Raw genomic sequence first — 20,162 nt, forward strand, 5'->3', positions numbered from 1 at the left:
GGCAACTGCAACCCAGTCAGAGCATTCTAAGGATAAGAGCACCAGGACACTGACAAGCAAAAACATGGCACCCAGGCACAGCAAGGGAAATGTAAAACAAGAAGAAGGAACAAGTAGCACAGGATAGAAAAAGGAAGGAAATCGAACAATGAGCAGATGAAGAAACTAATTGACGCCTACATGGAGGCAAATTCGCAGGAAGTCTGGGACCAAATTTGGGGTTGGGAACGCGACCTGAGAAAAAATATAAGAGGCAGAGATCTCTCTATGCATGAGTGGGAAGAAATGTTATAGGACCCAGGTACAACAAATGGTCGACAATCTCTCTATCACAGGACTCTGCAACAGTACTGGATAATGAAACATATTGTTGCTCGAGCCATGACCTTGCATCAAGAACATATGGAAGGGGAAGTGCTGAACAGGCAAGAGAGAAACAAGGAACCGGAACCAGGAAGAGGGGAAATTATGAAAGAACTGGCGACCATCCAGACACAAACTTATAGGAACAATCTTGCCTTGCGCCGAATTGAGCAGACTTTGTCGGGAGATAAAGTGGAAAATGTTCTAGCAGGGAAGAGAGCTTCCAGGCCCAAGGGTGAAGCCGCAAAATTCTCGCAGGAAGATGCTGAGCCCGGAAGAGAAGGCGACATTTCAGATAGCCTCCTCAGATGAGGAGTAGGTTATTTATCTTTAGTTTTTTGAATGTTTTTGTTTAAAAGGCCAAAGATAGGAATTTGGGAAATGGAGAGTAAAGACAAGATGATATTGATGAACTTATTTAAATTTTGGAGTGGATACAATGCTGACTGGTTTCCTTCCTGGAGGTGATTGATCGAAGGTTTTGAAAATTTTTGAAAAAAGTAAATACAAAAAGCACTACCGTGTTCAAATGGAAGACCAGAACCCCCTTTACCAGGTTAGCTTTTTCAGAAAATCATTTTAAATTGGCACCTCAAATTTAAAGAATCTTGATGGTCAAGAACTCTTAAAACATGACCGTTGTGTAAAGATAAGATCAAGAGGGAAAAGATGGCATGACGCTGTCTATATATATTACTATCCAATGTAATTAACGTTTATTCTGCGTCCTCTGCTTTTCTTTGATCTATTACTACCCAGTGCAATTAACGTTTATTCTGCTTCCTCTGCTTTTCTTTGATCTCCTCTGTGTGGTGTGTTATGATTGAATATGTGGAGCGTTCCCTTTTTTTCCGTGTAAAGTTCTTCGTTGGATATGCTAGTTATTTTGTAGGTTTGTGATGCCTCTGTTTTTTTTTTTTTTTGTATGTTTGTGGTGCCTGTGTTGTTGTTATTGTTTTTTTATATGTTGTCTGCGTGTGAAATTAATCACTTAGGGCGAGCCAGCGCAGAATAGAGAAGAAAGCATTTCTGAAACAGAGGTATTTGGGTGAAACAAATTGGCCAACACAATCTCCATTTAAAATGAATGGATGAGGTGAGGGAGATATACTGTTTAGTTTCTTCATATTAACAACAATGGGAATCTCTAATTTCTCTGGTTTTTGGTTTCAATAATTTATTTGTTATTTCTAAATGTTTCTGCATTTGATAATTCTTTGTTGGTTCGTTTTTAATTGTTTGCTTCCAGCTTCAAGGACTGAGCACTGGATGCAAAGCTCTGAGTGAAAACTGCTACAGAGCCATATTTGCAAGGTACTACCTCTGGGTTTGTGCATATTTGTAGTATTTTGTCATTTGATTTGTTTGTGAACTGTATTTTCTATCTGTCTCAATGGGTCATTAATTATTTTCAGAATTTATGAGCTATGGTGCTTTGTTTGTTCATTTATTGCTTTCAGTGAGTTTTTGAGTATATAGCGTGGAGAGGTCCATGTGCAAAGGGCCGAGTGACCCTGATGCTCTGAAGAATAAGGTCCGTGTGCACAGGATGAGTGAGCACCACTGCCCTGGAGAAATATCTAAGGTACCTTTCTGATACTTGATTTCACTGCAATTATCAATTCCCTGTGAGATTCGGAATTATTGTTGAAAAATGAAGCAGGTCTTTTAAATTTGTAGTTAAGTGAACATGTAAAAACTTTGTTTAATTTGAAAAAAGCAACAGTGCGTTTAAATTTCTGTTTAAATTAATGTAGAGGAATTGGGATAAAGATTTGGTATAAGGATGTGAATTGCTTCTGAAATCAATTAATAAGTGTATTCTGTGGTTTCTTTATGAATCATTAGACTCCAAATGTTTATTCTGCGGTTTCTTTATGAATCATTAGACTCCAAATGTTTACTTCTGCTCGTTATGAATCATTAGACTCCATAGATATTTGCAGTTTCTCTAGACAAACAAGAAGTTATAAAGGGTGGTTGGTTTTGATGTCTTGAAATTCAAGAACGCATCCGCACTAGTCCGATTGATGATACTAGTACCTAGGTATCCACGTTCCCGATGACAGAGCCCAGGAAAATTGGCATTCACTTAGTCTGGCCACTCGTGAGATCTTTAAGTTATGTGAGTTCGTTTAGGCTGTCGTAGTGAATTATTGAATCTGATGATGATCTTGCAACTCCCCCAACGTCCAGAGTTATTTCTTTGATAAATCACTGACTCCGTTTCTCTGCGCGATTCTCTAGTAAATTATTGTTTAGCATGTCTGAATCATTAGACTCCAAAGAGATTTGCAGATTCTCTAGACAAACAAGAAGTTATAAAGGGTGGTTGCTTTTGATGTCTTGAAATTCAAGAACGCATCCGCACTGGTCTAGTCCGATTGATGATGCCCTGGTATTTAAATTTAGCCAAAAAAATACCAGGTATCCACGTTCCCGATGAGAGAGCCCGGGAAAATTAGCATTCACTTAGTCTGGCCACTCGTGAGATCTTTAAGTTATGTGATGTCGTTTAGGTTGTCGTAGTGAATTATTGAATCTGATGATGATCTTGTAACTCCCTCAACGTCGATAGGTTATTTCTTTGATAAATCACTGACGCCGATTCTCTGCACGATTCATTAGTAAATTATAGTTTAACATTTTTTATGATCCGTGTTGTTAATTGGATCAATTTCTATTCAATTCTCTTTATGGTGAGTTAAAATGTTTTTTCAGTCGAACTGGTGGTTTCTTAACCTGAAACCAGTGTTCTTTGGTTCTATTTTCTTTTCCAAATTTCAGTAGCCGAAATCCCTGTTTCTCCTAATTGACTACCACATGGCACAGACCTCTATATAAAGCTATTGAACTTGAGTGGATTTTCTTTGGTTCTATTCTCTTTTCCAAAATTCAGCAGCCGAAATCCCCGTTTCTCCTAATTGACTACCACAGACCTCTATATAGGTCTATTGAACTTCAATGGATTTTCCCCGAGTGGAATTGAACTTCAGGGTTTTGTTTGTATCTGTTGGACTTTTTCTTTAAGTCGAAGCGGTGGTTGTGTAAGATTAAACTTGCAACCAGTGATTTTTTATTCTGTTTCCAAATCTCTGTCCGTTTATGCAGTGGAGATTCCTGTTCGTTTCCCCTGTTTCAATATGTCAAACCTTTATATAGAACTCCATCAATACATTGCTCTGAGTGCTAGTGAAATTCAGCTCCGCTGTTATATTTGTCATGCTGTAGGATTTTCACTGCAATAATGGAAATTAAATTTATATGAACTCATATATTTATTTTGTGAAATATTGATTAAAATTTGAATAAATAAAAAAGAATTCACACATTTAAATAAAATTTATATTAAATAGAAAATTGAATAAATATGAAATTATAATGTCCACGAGGCTGATAGCTTATAGACTTCTGCTTAGACTTGGAAGGTAGGTCGTACTCTGGGCAGCGTCGCTAAGCATATTGATTTAGAAAATATGAGAATCGAACTCACGTTGCTGAATATGAAGGCTTGTTTAGCCTTTGGTGGAAATCGAATTGATTAGAATGAGAATATAACCCATGTTTTGATGCGAAGGAAGTCTGTTTCTCCGCCCATGGGAGTCGAACCCATGACTAAAGCCAACCGGGTAAAGCATTCTGAGCTGTCGTTGAAATGGGAGGCGGTTTTTTTATTATCTAACGTGGATAGTGGGGCCTAGTCACCACTCACACATGTTCAAAATCTTTTGACCGGTAAGGAAATGCCTTTAGTCCCTGATTCGATGTCGATGGTGGATCCACTTACACGGATATTAATCCATGTTTTTTTATTTTTCCCTTTTCCCTGACCCTGCAGAGTAGACTCATGAATACAATGTGGTCATTGCGCTTCATACATATCCTACTGAAATAATTTTAATATCTATTTAAAATTTCACATTACACAATTTTTTTATTATTACGAGAATACTCGAATTTAAATGAGTACATATAATAAAAGGAAGCAGCAATTTATTGGTTTAATTTAATATTTTTAAAATTATGGTTAAATTAGAATGATTGCTTTTAATTAGTATTTATAATTTAATAATAATAATTTAATTTTAGAATTACATTAACTTAATATTTTGTCACTTCATTTGAATTGATAACCTTTTAAAAAATACATATTCTTAAATATTAAAACGACTTAATTTATATTAACATGTATTAATAAATATTTTATAACTTAAAAATAAATCTAATTAATTATTATCAATATTTTTTTTTATTTAATTAGTTAAATATATTTAAAAATACTAATTAATTTAAAATATTAATGGTTTTTTATTGTTAAATTTAAATAATAATAAAACATTAAATAATTTTGCATTTTCATTTTAAATATAATTTAAAAGTTTTTTTGAATTCTACTTTAGGTTAATTGAATCGGTTCTACTTAAACTTATATTTAATTATGCTGGATTTTTTTTTATTTTTTTTTGGTATATACTCATTTTTATCAAAGTAGTAGTGAGCGAGATATGGCTTTAGTTTCTTTAATTAACAACAATTGGAATTTCTAATTTCTCTAGTTTTGGTTTTAGTAATTCATGGGTTATTTCTAAATAGATTCCAATATGCCACTCTTTGCAAGCATGTGGGAGTGGCATGTCACCTCTAAAAGAAAACATTGGCATCAAAGATGGATGCGCTATCCCTCCCAAGTCATCTCGATGATAGCCATACCCATCTAAGCTTCGAAACAATGTGTCATCCATCAAACAAGGTCAAGGCAAACTTTGGGACATCTTAGGTCCATCTACGTATTCAGTGAAAAGTTCAATGCCTAGTATTTCAAGCTCGGTGTTTCAACATCTGACGGATCATTAAGAGGTTCTATATCATGTGGAAGTTTCTCAAGGCTGAATGCTCATTTAGAGGGGGACAACGTTAGGGCAACACTGTCATATTGCTTTGGTTCACCTCTCTCTCTCTCAATTCTAGCACTTAGGTTAGTTATCTCATTGAAAGAGATTTATAATATAACCCATGTTAGGGGTTGGTTTTCTTTTTTAATTTGTTGTTATCTACATGTTGTCTTTTGATTGTGCACTTGACCTCATTAATCTAAACACCATCCTCTTGGTGTATTGTGTAGGGTTTCCCAAAATGAACATACCTAAGACCTAACTATTAGTCACATCAATATTGGTTGTCCATGATCTTCTCATTGGATTGGAGCTATTTTGAAACATATTCAGAAGATACTTCTATCTCCTATTCCATTGTTCATCATTCTTGCTTTCTCTTAGTCTCCCTATGTCATTTCTCTCTCCTGCTTGCCATGGGATTTCTCTTCCTACTTGCACCTACCCTAACCATCTTGAGCCACCTCATTCTTTCCCCTCTCTTGCATGTTCATGCCCCATGATGTGTTATTCCACTTTCTTCTCTTTCCTTACCCATTGAATGTTGAAGGAAAGCCTTGCCTTCTAGTCCTAACCTTTCTCTAGTGGCTTGTGGATTATACTAAGCTCATAAGGTTTCCATAATTAATATGCTTTACCAAGTTGAGTGAAGCCCCATTTTGGGACAGGACCATTGTTAAACACACGTAGGCCTCTTATACATAACATTTCTTAAGGAATTAATGGCACTACCATTCATATTTTCTCTCATAAACCCTTTCTCCTTTTTACTCCTTCCCTTCCTAATCCACTTGGAGAAAACCTCCTTCTATATTCTCTCCCTTTGTTTCCTTTTGGTCGCCCCTTTCCTAGGTTAGATCACTACTAATGGGTCTCTCTAGGTTGTCCTATTGGGTATGGCCCAACCCAAGATGACTTCTCCCATAGTGGGACCAATCACCATGCCTCTCCTTTGCTAACTATGGAGTTTGGTCTTGGTTGCCACATCCCATAGACTACAACTATGGGTTCACTTCCTCAATCATTCATCCAATGCCTTCTTCCACTCGACTCTTGCCTTCCCTAGTTCAACACTAGCATCGTTACAATTTTCTTCTTTCCTTCACTATTTAAGCTCCAGAGTTGTCTTTTCTTCAAGTAATTTTTTCAAGGGGCAATGTATTTAGGATGCCCAAATTGTTGAACGACAATCTCTTCCAGTTCCTTAATTCAATTTGCTTTGGTACGTAGGGAAATACGAGTTGTATTCAATTGTTCAGAAACCTTTTCCAACATAGCTTGCATCTTCCTATTCCCTACTGTAGAGTTGAGAAGTCTGCGAGCCACTATCTCACCCACGTGTCTGTGTAGATTAATCACATCCATGCCCGACACTTTACCCAAGTTTATCACCAGAGAAGATGTTCTAGGTCCAACCACTTGTTGGTTGTCTCACATATCAGGTTGCAACACCGTAAGATTCAAGGTGTTCATCTCGAAATCAATCATTGATATGAAGCGAGGCCCACTCACAAGTAACATCTCCTGGAGCACCGAGGTGTCCACTGGCACGAATTGTTTAGGAATAGTAGTCAATTCCTTGCTAGACATTGTTCCTTTCTTTTGCTTGGTAAATGCGTGTTGGATATCCAGGGCTTGAGCTCCAGAATATTTCGTTTTTATATCCCTCAAGGTTTGTCTAATTTCAGTGTCCAATTCCTCAATTTTCCGATCAAAATCATTTTTTTCCACATTAGCCTCTTTTGATTTGACACGTCAAACAGGCTTGAACTAAGTTAATTCATCTTTCGCTTGCTCAGGGGGGAAGTAGCACATGAAACCGAAGTTTCTGCTTCTACTCCTAGTTCCTAAACCAATGAATTGTCGGAATCGGTTGGTACAAATGTGTTAGTCATCGTAGTGGATGGCACTGATTGCGAGTCTTCTTCCGACAGTATGGGAAAATTCGCCACCTTCTCCAATTTAGGTCTGCTTTCATGCACATAAGCTGATAGTCTGGCTTGTTTCTTAAGATGGGAAATAATGCCGAGCGGGTCATATCACCAACAGTCATCCTGCGTAAAACCAAAGGAAGACATTTCTTTTTCCAAGGTATCAATTGCATTTTTATTTCTAGCAATTAGAGGAGATATAGCATAGGGGTAACTGAACAGTGCACCTTTATTTTTAGACACGAAATGAAACTAATTTAACATAATTTTTTGTATTAATACCTCATAAGCAAATAATAAAGACGTTACATACTTGGGAAGCCTTGTCGGTTGATTATCAAATGCATACAATCTTATCATAGTATAATTGGGGAATAAAAACCAACTGCCAATACTCTCTTGTTCGGTCAGTCTTAACACTTTAACCTACTCATTTGAGATTTGACTCACTTTGGCTTCAATAATTTTAACCCTTAAAGGATAAGCGAAACAATCAATGTATTAAGAATAAGCCAAAGGGACACGTTGGGGATATATGACATCAGGCCAACGAAAAACTTCCTTTTCTTTGCCTTCGGCATTTGTGGTATCTAATAAAAGTCCTGAAGCGAGGAAGTATGTAGGATAATTATATAAAATCAAATGGAAAAGATATGAGCAAAGATGGCACGACCTAAAAGGAAGGATGGTAGATAATTCCATAATCAGGGTGAGAGCTAGATACCTAAGAAAGTTAATGGTTTGTTGGTCAAGCTTAAGTGTGAGGAGACAAATTGCTAGGAAGAGAGATTCGTCCACCTTAGAATTGTCTGCGAGACTGAAAAGGACTGAGAAGAGAGATGTTAAAGTCTGGTAAAAGGGTTTTAGTAAAGTAGTTTGGATGGGGAAATCCAGTTTTAGCTCGGGGTCAGGGTTTTCAAAAAGGGTTTTGAGGAATTCAAGCTTCTCCTCCTCAGCCCACGTAATGAATTACTTTTCTAAGACCCTGTCGGATATGTCTATTCACTGAGCTGGGATGCCAATCATTTCCACAATCATATTCTCTTCAACCTTTAAAAACACAGAACGACTATGCTTAAAGTATATCGCTTATTGTTCTGGTTCCCAATTTTCAGCTAATAATAATATAGAATCCGGGATGGAAATGGACCAGTGGGAGCATTGCATGCAGGACTTCGGTCTTAAGCAAGCAATGGTCATCAGCTGAAGTAGTTGTTGATGAGGAGAGGGTCCTCTTTAAGGTAAGAATATCGGTTAGGCACACCTTGGTGTCCTCCACTCCCGCCAACTCATTTCCCCACCAGCTCGACCATAACAACTCAACTGAACAAGATTACTATTGCAGTCAAAGAGGGGAGGAGAAATTACCAATTACAAGTGAATAAATTTGAATTTTGAGTGAGCGTGGTAGCCTTACGGTTTCAACGAAACCATGGACGAATTCAAGCAGATAACACGCATAGAGCGAAAACAATGAGCGGAATGGGAAAAGATGGTGGCATTTAGACTTAATATTGACTTAAGATGTGCATTAATGTAGCAGACATGTGGAATATTTCCATAGGTCGAACCACCAACCACGGTGGGTGGGACCCGCTCATCACGTGAAATAAAAGTGTTAATTAATGCGCGATTAGAAATGCCACGCTTGTTGATTTGATCATGATCAACGACGATCATGCCATTGGGTCCGAGGAGGTGTGCTAACGGGCGGACAACTTTATTTGTGATAAGGCCTGACAACCATTAGATTGTGGGGGTATCTGACGTCTAGATACATTGGGAAACAGTAGGGTGCTTGTTGCGTGCGTGCTTTGAATGCGACAACGTCTTTAGAGCTTAATCAGATTAGTTCTAAGGGTGATTAGGACATAAAAGTGGAGGGAGTTTAAACACGTTGGGAATTTAAGATACATTATTCACCATGTAGTTTGAAAATACGAGCATGATGATGGACCGTCAGTCTACAACCAACAACAGATCCTCTCCTTTATCCTGCTTGATCGTTTAAGAGATCATTACCTAACTTTATAAAGGTTATCAAATCATATAACTTGTAAAAAAATTATGGGGTGGGGGATGTTTCCCTAACACCATCTTTTGAATTTTATGGTACAATTTCCTGTTGAATGTGGCCAATTATGCTTTTTCTTTTTCTTTTAGCTACATCAACCTCTGGGTATCATTCTATGCCCAACCCAAGATGTGGGGCAAGGGGAGGGGGTGGTTGACCCTATGTGTATGTGGTGGAGAAATGTGGACCCAAGTGGTAGGAGAGATGATTAAGGGTGTAATGAGCGGAAGGGGAGTAATATATGTGAATCGGGGAGCGGGACCACACGACCAAAATTAGGGTTTCCCATGTAGTATCATCCCTGAAACCAATAGGTTAGTAAAAAGGATACGACGAGACTAGGGTGCAAGGTTAACATCCCAAAAGGGACCTAGGGGACAAGAGCATAGACCTAGACCACTCTTTCCGCCGAATCCCCCCATTAATCCATGCCTAAAATTTCCATGAGAAATAAACTAGAATACTCAATTACCAAATAACAAGGCATACCTTTAGGTTTGTGAGGTCCAACTTCAAACATATGATCATGACAAATGGGTGAGGGACCACATGACTGGCTCATGTGGCAAAGAAATGACACATCGAGCTAGTTGGTGGCTACAAGTGGCTGCGATCTGCCAGTTGAGGACCATCATGGAGAAAAAAATTCTCCTAGGGATTTCACCCACAAATTGGTGGGTAACAAAGATGATGCACAAAATGAGTCCCTCCTCCTTTTATATTTTCTCTTCATCCTTCTATACTTGTTTTAATATTATTTTATTGGTGGGGGCCATTTTCCACTTAGTTACTTTTTCCACCATTTTAATAAAATAATATTTTTTCGTTAGTCTGCAATAAAATAATACTTGCCACCTTTCTCCAAAATAATAGTTTCCCATTTTAATTAATATTACTAAAATTGGGCAAAATTCCCATGGTAACAAAATTGGGGATATTACAGTCCTCCTCGCCAAAAATTGCTTGTCCTCAAGTAATGCTCGAACAAGCACTCTCTCTATCAACTAACCCAAATGGCTACTACAAACGATACCTGGGTCCCAAATGTGCCACTGAGTCATCCCTATCCCCAAAACTATCCTATCATGAAGGAATCCCTCGATACCAAGGTCCTAATCCATCTTGATCAACGTGAAGCACCCCTTGCTCCACTCACTATCCAATCTCGTACAGGCACCCAAATCACTCTACAAACTGTCAGTAAGTAGAGCATCATGATAATATAAAGTCCTGATCAACTCGTTGTGCAACTGCTCTGTCGAGTCATCCATCTCATGCATTCCAAGGGTGGACTCATAAAGATACAATCCAACCCCAATGGAGATGAATCCTCGCTTGCATGAGCTTTGCCTGATCTCCACCTGTTGATCATCCCTCCATGCTAGTGAAATCCCCCACACCAACAACAAATCACTAAAATCCAATGGAAGATTGGAATGATCTCCCTCAATCGAAACCAACACACCCCTAAGGGTAGTTGAACTATCAAGTACTGTGATGCCAAGGTCCCATGCCCATTGCAGGAAGAAATTGTCCTGCTGACCCTGCAACACTCTGGTCATAACTGACTTCCCAACATGTTTGTTCTAGAGCCTCTTATCATGTAACTCTCGGCCATAATATATGTGACGATTGAGGTTATGCCCAACCTTCCCAAGCGACTCAACAATGCCAGAGCCTATCACTCCATGGTTGGCCCAAATCCTGAGCAATAACCTGCCTCACCATATGATGAAGACCTCAGTGATCTTCCATGTGTTAGTCTGAGAATGAACTAGATCACTGACTATCCTGATCATACTCAGTAAGAAATGGAGTGTCCCACTAATCAAATGGATCCTTAAATCCCATAGCCATACTAGAGGTCCACAACTCCCAATCCTCAGTGCCTGCTATAGTGACATGCAAGTAGCTACTGGGACTCCTTTGTGCCTCATCTCTAACCCCTATATGTATCCAATAGATGGGCACCAAGCATCAAGAATTTGTCCCGCATATGACAAACTACTTTGCTCCTGCCAGACCACACAGAGAAACCTACTATCCCAGCTCTTGATGATGTACCTGGATACTGCTTGGAGCCTAGGCATCCTCTTGCCAATGAGGACTACCATTCCTATGCCTCATGCTCACATAACACCTTGGGTTGTCTTGCTGATAGTGCACACTACAACTCCCTCACAGTCACCTCCCTAAGCCTACACCCATCAGCTCATGCCTTGACCAAATGCCACCAACGAGAAGTCTCTCCTTGGATAATTTGTGTCCCAAATAACTGTCTCGAGTGAGCCTCTCATGTCCTGCTCCTTGAGATGAAGTTGTCAAGGGACAACATCCAACTCCTTCATGCCTACAAATAATGTAGAAGTGAGAGAGGCATGCAAGTCCCCATGGATATCATTAAATGATGCTCATCCGCATTCTCGTCGATCCTGGGTGATTGATACCCAATGGCATCCCTATCATCTCTATCAGCCTGTCTCCCTAGTGGTAATGCTCCAAAATCCCAATAGGAAGCACCACACGTCACTACATACATCCAAGCATCCTTGCGCTCACATGCATAAGAACATGTATCTCCGTGCCCCTTGGCACATGAATGCACCCAGTTGCACACCCCTGTGCACTACTAGACACCATTACCAGTTGCCATAACATCTTGAATCATCTGCTATCCCTCCTGCCACGAAGTATCTATTACTCCACGCGAAACCTCAAGGTGATGTGAATTGCTCCTCCTACTCCACAGTGCAAGCTCGCACAACACGACACTCCTCTGTGCTCCTCGGCATAACACTGAACTCTGTGGCATGACTCTGCGCACCACTGAACACCTACGCCAACTGCCGCACCACCCTGCATCCTCAACAGTGAATCCACTAAATGCTAATAGAAATGATAATACTATGCCTAGCCTCAATAGCTCATGTGCCCAATATGCCAATAAGAAAGCATTGTCTCCATACGATGCCCTGACTGATGACCTATTGATGGCATCTCCTCCGACCAACCCTTGCCAGAGTATGTTGATCATCCTACAATCCCATGTACGCCCAATATCCCTGGACAACCTGCAAAGTCTGCCTGCCCCCCTGTCACTCTAACTTGACGCTAGTGCTGATGAAGAGATGAAAGTGTGTGGGCACTCGGTCGCGAATCCATCACACTACTAATACCATAACTAACCAAGCCCATGTTGTGATGTGGAATCCCACCTGGATCCAAACAAAAATCTAGGCCTCATACCCCTCTAGTAATCCACAACCCTTGCTGAAATGCGGCCATGGATGTACCCAACCACCTAACCTGCTTCATCGGGTACCAGCTCAGTACCTCTTGCCATCCAATCCCAAAGAAGGGATTGAATGTGCAATCTCTCATGTATGGGACAAGCCCTCCATGCTAACGTTGTTCCATACTCAACTCAAGCCGCTGGCCCCTGTTGACTCGGTCATCCCCTATGAATTGTCTTGACAATTCTGCCTCTCTCTATCCAATGCATAAGGGTGAGATAATAACGTTGTGGACCCCGTTAGTGTGCCTCTAAAGTGAACTGCGATGAAATCCCAATGTGTGCTCTCTGTGCTGCCCCTCGTCAATGTCTAGCCCCAAGGACAGTTGCACATCCTCCTCCATCACGACCACATAGATCTAGATGCCTCTGTCATAGTGAATCCACTACATGCTAATAGAAATGATACTAATGTGCCTAGCCTCAGTAGCTCACATGCTCAATATGCCAATAAGAAAGCATTGTCTCCATACAATGCCCTGATTGATGGCCTAGTGATGACACCTCTGCCTAGCCTCAGTAGCTCACGTGCCCAATATATCAATAAGAAAGCATTGTCTCCATACAATGCCCTGACTGATGGCCTACTGATGGCACCTCCTCTGACTAGCCCTTGTCAGAGTATGTTGATCATCCTACAATCCCATGTACACCCAATATCTCTGGACAACCTGTGAAGTCTGCCTGCCCCCCTGTCACTCTAACCTGACACTAGTGTTGATGAAGAGATGAAAGTGTGTGGGCGCTCAGTCACTAGATCCATCACACTACTAATCCCATAACTAACCAAGCCCATGTTGTGACAGGGAATCCCACCTGGATCCCAGCAATAATTTGGCCCTTGTACCCCTCTAGTAATCCACAACCTTTGCTGAAATGCGGCCATGGATGTACCCAACCACCTAAGCTGCTCCATCGGGTACCAGCTCAGTTCCTCTTGCCATCCAATCCTAAAGGAGGGATTGAATGTACAATCTCTTGTGTATGGGACAAGCCCTCCATGCTGATGTTGTGCCATACTCAACTCAAGCCGCTGGCCCCTGCTGACTCGGTCATACCCTATGAATTGTCTCGACAACTCTGCCTCTCTCTATCCAATGCATAAGGGTGAGATAAGAACGTTGTGGGCCCCGTCAGTGTGCCTCTAAAGCGAACTATGCTGAAATCCCAATGTGTGCTCTCTATGCTGCCCCTCGTCAATGTCTAGCCCCAAGGATGGTTACACATCCTCCTCCATCACGACCACATAGATCTGGATGCCTTTGTCATAGATATGGATGCCTCTGTACTTATCAGCTCCTCGTCGATGGTGGAGATGTCTCTTGACACCTCATCAACCTATGGTGTGTTGCTATCACCTGAAAACTCGGTCACAACATTGAGTACCTCATCAACTGTCAACATCTCATCAACAGGTGTATGCTCAACTTTCTCCTTGCCAAACATGGCCCCTTCAACTACTTTTCCATCTTCTTCCTTAATCCTCCTCATCATTCTTGCATAATTCCATTGAGTTCTCGCTGATTTGCGCATGTCTCTTAGTTCACCGAACTCAGAAAAGGAGAGGGATGCCTAAATGTCATGTCCCAATGATTGGTATGCCCTCCAATTTGCTACCAATAACTCCACATCAATTGTAATCATGTCTTACCATCTTGATGCATTATCCATAATTTAGGGCATAGTGGATTTGTTGTATAATTAATAATGGTCCTGATTCCCAGGTGGTATGAATTAATTGTTCTCCCACATCAATCATCATTTGTTGCATCCTAATCACCTCACTCAAGGTTACTTCCATGTTGTTTGATTTTAACCTTTCTTTGGATCCCATGATTTCTTAGCTTTTTATTCTGGTCTTTTCATCACTTGGCTTAAGGCCCACAACTAGCCAAAATCATGGCTCTGATACCACTATAATATTTATAGTGGGAAATATTAAGTGACAACAATAAATAAAGCATAAACATGTAACCATAAAACTAACACACCAATATAATGACAAATTGTACCAAGATTTGAGCCATTTTATTAACTAAGAAAACAAGGTACATATAAATGAAGAAGAGGAACCTGGGCTTGCTACAAAAAGCTAGTCAAGTCCCAGGTGAAAATGGAGCTGCTTAAGTGCTGGAAACTGCTCTCCCCAAGTCTCTGCATTGGCCCAGTAGATTCTACTACTACTGGTTAGAATGGAATTGGTGTTTCGACCCTTTAAACTACTCTGAAATTTCCAGGAAATTAACTAGAGCCTCCTCTCAAGGAACCCAAAATAACCCATAAAAATATCACGGACCCAAGTGGTGGAAATAGTCTTGGAGTGAACTGCGCCCTTCTCCAATAATTTATGTTGTTGGATACTAACTAGAACACCGATTTCTACCAGAAATACTGCCCATAAAATTCTACAAAATTAACCTCGGACTCCTCTCACCAAACCCACAAAAACCTAGAAAGGGTGTGGGTTGAATCCACCAACCCCTGGTGACCCCTAATAAGTGCAAATCACCTAATATGTCCAGAAAACACCCAATAATTCGATATCACAGAATTAAGCCCAAATATACCACTGACTAAATTCTCCCTTGATGTATACCTCCAATCTCCAACTCTTATGTCTCCACAATTCTTCTCCCTTCTTCCCTTGTGTAGGCTAAACAAAAACCAATGCACACTTCTAAATGAAGAGAATTTCGTCCCACAAATTTGTTGCTCTCTATCCCTGCAAAATCACCACAAAATTGCCGGCTCCAACTAGGAAAATCTTCCTGCAAATAACCTAGACTCTAACTCGCTGTATATTAGACCACAATGAATAACTCGAATTGCCTCTACGCTCAGGAAATACGCAGAGTTGGGAATATTGTTGTCAATGAAGCTCTATGAAAGCCCAACAATGGACTCTCCAAATTCCCAACTAGGGAGGTGTTGTGCTTATCAACAACCCCCCCATTTACTAATATTAGTAATAACATTAATAAATGGGAACCCTTCCAAAAAAAAATCAATCTTAACATCTAGTCATGCCTTTTTATTTTTAGAATAAAATAAGATGTCAAAACGGAACTTGTAAAATCATGGAAAAATTTGCCTTTTCATATTTTAGCGTATAAAACTTCACAACCGAGGAGTTTCTTAAATAAGCGCCACATAATCAAAACAACCTTAAAGTAACTTTATACCTGGAAAGTCGTGAATATTAAAATAATCCTTGATAAGACCCGCTTTTAGAGGATTATTCTCGCATCGCAAAAACGATTACAACGGACCTTCCTTATAAAAGTTACCTCACGCAATCGCGATCCACGAAATGCGAAATCATAAAACTCCTATAATCTTCTCGCATCGCAGTTTCAACCATGCAACGCTACTCAATAAAGCATAAGAAAATATTGTGAAATGCGATAGCATCTCACATATCACATATCGCATCAACTCACATGGCAGTAAGTCTTAAACTTAAATGATTTTTGCGATATAACGATCTACGATATTGTGTAGCAAATCACAAAATCGCTTTTATCGCAACTCAAAGGGCTCACGGTTCTAGGAGAGTACTTCCCGACCTTCAAGGTGAAGGGATGGACATTAAGTTAAGGATAATGGTTCATTAGTGGACATTTATTAAAAGAATGATTACGATCAGGTATGAAAGGCCATTTGATGCAAGTTGATATCTTCTAACGTGATTTAGAATTAAGACCCTCCGTCACCTTTATTTTGTCCTTTTATTGATTAATTTATGCATTCACTATCATTTTTATCCTATTCTACTCTCCTCTTGAAACTTTTAGGAAGAACACACAGAGCAGGACATCCGAAGAAATGGTGAAGAAAGGAAAGGCACCCGCTTATGAGAAATCAGAGATGACCCCCCTGTTCACAGATACTACTTGTAATCGAGATGCAGGGACGTCCACATGGGAGACAATGTATCAACTATTAGAGGAAGAACAACCAAGAATTTTGGAAACAACAGTTACAATGGATGGACGTGTTCCTTCTGATGCTACTCTGACTGATCTTGCATGCTCATTCTTGCACCGCATTGCTGCAAGACCAAAGATACTTCCTTATACCGACATGGTTAAGTGGATCATAGACGATGCAAACATATCAGATAGATAATTCAAGATGGTAAGTCAAGAATTCATCGGGTCATTTACTCCAGACAACCTGAGACTCATGTACCATCTACCAGAGCCGTAGGCCATCTACAACAGGAAATTTGTCGAGAAGTTCGCCAAGGAAAATGAAGACTTGGCAGAATGCATGAAGAATTGGTCAAACAACGAAGAAAGACTCAAGAAAGATAAGAATGGTATGTACACCACCGATTCTCTTAGTTCCCCTTTCTGTTTTGCTGCCACTATGTTATGTAGATTGTTTGGTAAACCAGACAACACCAAATTTTCGTCAGAATGGTTACCCCTAATCAACGCTATAGTAAGGAATTGGGCTCAATCTTGTCTGATAACTCAACTACTGCAATTTTAGAGTACAGAAGAAAAAGGAGTATTGCTTCGAGGGTTTACCCTCCATTTTTCATGAGCACCTATGTTATGGATGCTATTTGTTTTGGTTCCAAGTTTCCTTTTATGGGATGGAAGTGGACTGCTCAAAATCCACTTCCTATTCAAATATATCATAAAATCATGTGGGAGTCTAATTTTGCACCACACTTCTTCAAGATTTGTCACGAAGTTATCCTTCCAATTCACCAAAAGATTTACAACCGAGATGCCCCTAGGTTCTCCCAAGAAGCTGAAGTAGATATTCTCCCCGTAGTGAGATGGTTCAAGGAAGACTTATTCACATATATCAGAGTGTTCGACAGTATTGCCTCGCCCCATGTTCTACCTTTTTATGTCTCGGACAAACTAATGGTTAGGGAAATAACCTATCAAACATGCAGCGAGGGATGAATGAGTAAGATATCGAAAGATTCCAGGAAGGCCATTTGGCCTCAATTTCCTATAACATGTGGAGTTTTTGCATTGCATGACTTAGGACATGTTTTCAAAGAAGTTGACAATCTATTATCTTTACAATTACCCAAGTTCCCAGGAAGGCAATATGATCCCTTTGGTATTGTAAATATTTTAACACAATGGTCAAAATAAGAATATTTACCCATGAAAAAGACCCTTTTGATGATGTTTTCCTGCAGAAAAACACCTTCAAAGAAGTGCAGCATATGGCACAAATAGTTTTTGATCAAGAAGGTCTGCAAACATTTGATAATTACAGAAAAAAGATGTTATCTAAGGTTCCATTGGACCAACTACTCATTGAGCCAGTGAGAGATCCTACTCCCAGTGCAAGCATAGAGGGAGACTCAAAAGAAAAGTCCAAAACAAGTTCTGGAAATGAATCCGCAGAAAAGTCTACCAATCAATCTGAGAAAACATCAGAGAATGAACACAGCAAGAGTGAGGAGTCAATTAAAGACACAGCCCAGTCCACAACAAAGTCTGATCAACAGACTTCTTTCATAAAACAAGTCGAAGCCTCAACTTCCCTTACAAAGCAAGCGAAGCCGCTTGTAATTGATTTAGAAGAAGAGTGGGAAAATTTCAATAATAGACTTAATACGGAAGAACAAATCGCAGAGCCACCAACAAACCAACAACAAACGAACACAGAAATGGTAACAGAAGGAGCTGTTAGCACTCATGAAATAGAGCATATTCCCATTGCTCCCACATCTGAGATTGTATTGAGAATAAAGGAAATTCCTCCTCTAGATGTATTCTACAGCCTGCAACACAAAACCGTCGTTAGAAGACAAATAAAGAAAAGAAAGTTGGATTCCGTGCTCACTCCTGAGGATGAACCTCTAGATATTCTTTGGAAAGACCCATCTATAGATCCAACGGCTAACCTCACTAGACTCTCGCAGGTCGTAGGCGCATATGCTTCAGCAACCATTGATAAGGCAACATAGGTACAACTGTTGCTTAAAGAAAAAGAAGATAAGATTTTGTTATTAGAACAACAGCTACAACAGGTCAATATCAACCAACAAGCAGAAATGTAGTTGGCTAAACTTCAGCAAGAGTTTCAACAAATGCAGTTGGCACATCAGAGCAATTTAGTAGGTAAAGAAGTGTAGTTACAGAGCATAGCAGAACTGCATAAAGATGATCCCAAGATTGAACAGTTTGTCACAGAAGCACTTGGCCTCAATTCCCAGCTTTTACACCAGAAAGAATTATTATGCCAAAAGATTTCGTAGTGGAATTCTCACTGCGAAATGAGCGATAACATAACGAATCAAGTTGTGGAATTACGACTTGAATATGATACAATCCTTAAGAAAGTTTCAGACTTCTTAAATTGGCAGAAATACGAAGATGGGAAAAGAGCAGATATGCCCAAATTAGATGAATCACATAAAGAAATCTTATTTGCGAAATGGGATTCTTGGCTCAGAGAGGCAGAATAGGCAATGGAGGATGTGGCAGCAGCAACAAACAGTGTCATTGAATGTGTGAATGAAAATCTACACTGCTAATTTAGTAGCAGAAATCACCCCTGGCTTTCTTCCAAAGGTAGAACAACTTCAAGTAGTATGGAAACAGACAACGGAGGAAAGAGCAGAGGCAATCAGACGGGTAAACAGGTTGAACTGGGAGGTGTATTGGCAATATCTAGTGAAACCACACAGCCAATGGATGACCCTGAGGTGCCTAATTACTTCCACCGAAAAAATGGTGCCAACACTCACCAATGTCGTATTCGCAGGACAACTAAAAGCTGAAGTCGGCCAACTGACACTCCTTAAACCTATGCTGGATATTTGCGATCTCAAGGACCAGATGCAGGATTAGTCATAGACATATTTTATTTTTGTTTTTATTTATTTTCACTTAAAATGAGGCAGGTCGTTTAAACCTCCTCATCTATTTTTGTAATTTCTATTTTTAAGTTTCATAGATTAGTATTTAAACCTCTCTCATGCATTTAGAGAGAGGTCCAAATTTTTATCAAAAACATTCTTCAGAATGTGCACTTCTGCCCCCCTTTGAGGAGGTTTTGGTAAAATTAATGGAACGAGATTTATTTTCTACTTGAGTTTAGCATCTTCTATTGAAATTGCACTTTTGTACTCTTAGTTGATGTTAAATGGTTTGAAGATAGATCAATATTGCTGGAGCACATGAGTAGGACGTATTACAAATGGTACTCTATCTATTAATGCTTTTTACTTGTGTATCAGGCAATAAATCATTTTTAGTTATTTATGTATGAAAGTTTAAATTCTTATTTATCATTATTGCACTTTTGTATGATGATGATTTATTCTTTATGCTAAATATGTGAATGACTCTTTATGCGATATATCTCTCATATCGTTTCAGCTAACTTTTTATACAAAACGATCATTATTAAACGGATTCTCTTCTTATCGTAATTGAACGATTTTCATGGTCAATTACTTTCAGAAATCATTATAGATCGCATATATAAGCGTTACTCCCAGGATAGTTTTAAAGTTAGATGTTTTATTTGATTATGATACATTGCATATGATAGTTAGAATATAGGTTAAGTTTAGAGTAAGTATTCAACCCATAAAAACCAAAAAAGAAAAACATCATCTCATT

The 20,162-nt window shown here is 39.5% G+C and overlaps 1 long non-coding RNA gene across 2 annotated transcripts; it reads left to right on the forward strand.

Annotated features, from left to right (window-relative positions):
* The first annotated feature begins 1,107 nt into the window (after window positions 1-1,107).
* LOC149201563 (uncharacterized) lies at window positions 1,108-1,950 on the forward strand. Of its 2 annotated transcripts, XR_016253441.1 has the most exons (4): window positions 1,108-1,251; window positions 1,359-1,459; window positions 1,613-1,677; window positions 1,824-1,950. It is a non-coding gene; the product is annotated as an uncharacterized LOC149201563 (long non-coding RNA). The 2 variants fall into 2 exon arrangements; XR_016253440.1 differs by lacking the exon at window positions 1,108-1,251 and having other exon boundaries at window positions 1,287-1,459.
* The last annotated feature ends 18,212 nt before the right edge of the window (window positions 1,951-20,162 follow it).

The sequence above is a fragment of the Pinus tabuliformis genome, chromosome 2_1 (assembly GCF_031772625.1).
Source record: "Pinus tabuliformis cultivar Carrire ecotype Pingquan chromosome 2_1, CPIR1, whole genome shotgun sequence".
NCBI classification, from domain to species: Eukaryota; Viridiplantae; Streptophyta; class Pinopsida; order Pinales; family Pinaceae; genus Pinus; species Pinus tabuliformis.